Here is a 2,938-nt window from a genome sequence, read left to right as displayed (position 1 = left end):
CAACTGTATATATATATATATATATAACTAAACAAAAAAAATTTTTTTCATATCCTCCATGTGCGAAATTTTAAAAGCAGCCTACATCAAGCAGCAACTGAGTACAAAAGTCAAAACTAGAAGAGAATTGTTTGTCTTTACTTCTTTACTTACTGTTCTATTGTTTAAAGAAAAAAAAGAACTTGTTTCTAAATAGTAATAATCTGTATACATATATAATGTATAATAATAAAAATGTGACTGTATTTTACAAAATACTAGTCTACTAAAACAAAGCCAAGACAGGTCACTTTGTAAAAACTAAAGATCAGTTTTATAATATTTGATACGGTAGCATGAAAGCATGTGTGCCATGTCATTGTAACTTCTGTAATGTTAGCCAGGCATGGCTGAAAGGTCAATATGATAAATCTAATAAATATATTTATAAATGTATAATGTTATGTGATTTAAGCTATTTATTCTAAACATTTATGTTTTCATGTTATAATTTGTAATCATTCTAGAATGAAAAAAGCATAACTTACATTTATTTCCTAATTTTTATGGTGGTTACAAGATTGGTCAAATCTATCAAACCCATACAGAGATTTGTTAGTGAAAATAACAGATAAAATATTGTTACGTCTCTGTATGTTTGCTTGTTAATTATTACAAGATACAAGTCCTTTCTTTATAAAACTTGTTTATTCCTCCTCAATACAACTTTGTAATGTACTTAATTTTCACAGTTTCACACACTATAGTTCACAACAATTCACTCACTTTCTATCGCGCTTAGACTTAATTGTCCATCCCCGCAAACTATAGTTCCGATCTCTGTGTCTGCTATCCTCAGTTCCCGCCGACCGTAATCGCTGTCTTTCTTTCTCTCTGCCTGCTTCGTCTCCGCTACGTCTTTGTCTCCACTATTGCTTTGACTCCGTCTGTCTCTCTCACTGTCTAGCGCACTTATATACGATAATACTGCCTGTTCTAGAAACTTCTAAGACTCTCAACACGTGCTACCAGCGTCGCTTGACGCAACGCTGTCGCAACACACTAGCGAATCTTCTAGAATATTCGTCACGTGACCCTGCTGTCGTAACACACTAGCGAATCTTCTGGAATACTCGTCACGTGACCCCCACTGTCGTAACAATATAAAGTTTTTTTTTCTTAAATAACATTTGTTAATTATCTGGACATTATAAAGATTTCACATGTAAAATTAAAACTACTTTGCATGTTGGATAGACAACATGCGAAAAGATTAAAAAGGCATGAGAAAAACATTGTTAACACACCTTAAGACTTAATAAAGAAAAATTGATATTTTGCATATGAAAGCATCGTTTACCGATAACCTGCCAAATTTCATTAACATACACATCCTAATTTAAAAGTTATAGCATGAAATGTATAACAAACGCAAAATAGTTACCAGGTCAGTCCCAGAGGCCAAGCCCATGCTAAAAGAGTTAACGAGTGCGTGGAGGCAGTAACTGATTGCATTATTCAAGCAGCTGTTTGTTCTATTCTGAAAACCTCAACACATTTCTCATGGTATCCTCATCCATGGTGGTCTCCAGCTTGCCAGCAGGCACTATGCTACCAAGCTTTGATCCTTCCACAGCATCCCACCTTGGGTTGTCTTTTTTCCTTGGTGGGCTGTGCTCTTTCAGAATAGACGGTCTGGCATTCCTACCTTTGGCCTTCATATCCAGGTACCACTGGCTGAATTGGGTCTGGCATTGGATGATGGTGCTGTCCCCAATGAACAGCTCATTCTGCCATGGCTTATTACCATTTCTAGATGTGACCTTTGCTTGAGTCATCTGAAGAAGGTGGATACTCCTGATTGGAAGTACCTTTTTCTCTTTGCTGAACATCTTTTGAACCATCCTTTTATTCCCGTTGATACGGATGGTTCAAAATCAGGTGATTCTGTGGGCTCTGCAATGGTTTGTTGTGGCTTGGTGGTTGCTCACAGGATCCTCTCTACAGTTTCTGTGTTCACTGCTGAGATGTATGCCATTTCTCTTGCCCTGGATCATGTAGAAGCTCTGCAGTACAACGATTGACTATTTACACTGACTTTCTTATCTCTCTACTGGTCCTAGAATCACTTAAGGTTAGTTTTCACCCTTTTCTCGTCGATATTCAACAATGACTGGCCCATTTTTCTTCATCTTCCATTACTCAGCAGTTTTACTGGATACCTGGCTGTGTTGGTATTCATGGGAATGAGCTTGTTGACACTACAGCCAACTCTGTCTGTTCTGATGCAGTTACAGTCGTGCCTGTCCCATATGCAAGCCATGGCTTTGTACCAGTTGGCAGTTGACTTGGGATGAACAATGTCATAACAAGCTTTTTCCAAATCAAACCTTCTGTTGCTCTTTGGCCATCTTGTTTCCATAAGGATCAGAAGGAGGAATTTGTCCTGGCTAGGCTATGCATTGTTCATAGTATTTTAACTCATTGTTTTCTTTTATTTGGTACTGATCCACCAATCTGTAGCATTTGTGACACTCAAGTCACAATAGCCCACATTTTGCTGTCATGCCATCCTTACGACTCTGAGTGATGGCACCATTTTAGACACGTTTTCTAAGGGCTTAGCCCTGACATTGGACAGTGTCATTGGTGATGGTGACACTGTCCAACTTGATTGTATTTTAAAATTTTTATGAGCCATTGGCCTTTTTAATTCTATTTGAGTCTTTTATTAAGATTTTTTGCAAATTGTTTACTTTTAACTCGGTTAATTTTTAAATTTTATTGAATTTTACTTTTTAAGATTTTTACTGGTTGTTTGGCACAGACAGTCATGTTGTTTTGCACCAAAAAATGCCACACACACACACACACACACACACACACACACACACACACACACACACACACACACACACACACACACACACACACACACACACACAACAACTATATATAT

At 37.3% G+C, this 2,938-nt stretch overlaps 1 protein-coding gene across 2 annotated transcripts in view; it reads left to right on the top strand.

Annotated features, from left to right (window-relative positions):
• LOC106464908 (solute carrier family 12 member 6-like) overlaps positions 1–2,938 on the top strand; it is a 216,691-nt gene that overhangs the window by 47,958 nt on the left and 165,795 nt on the right. The window lies entirely within an intron of this gene.

The sequence above is a fragment of the Limulus polyphemus genome, unplaced genomic scaffold (genome assembly GCF_000517525.1).
Source record: "Limulus polyphemus unplaced genomic scaffold, Limulus_polyphemus-2.1.2 Scaffold1777, whole genome shotgun sequence".
NCBI lineage: Eukaryota > Metazoa > Arthropoda > Merostomata > Xiphosura > Limulidae > Limulus > Limulus polyphemus.
Note: the sequence above shows the minus strand (reverse complement) of the source record. Positions and strands in the feature narration are given on the sequence as shown.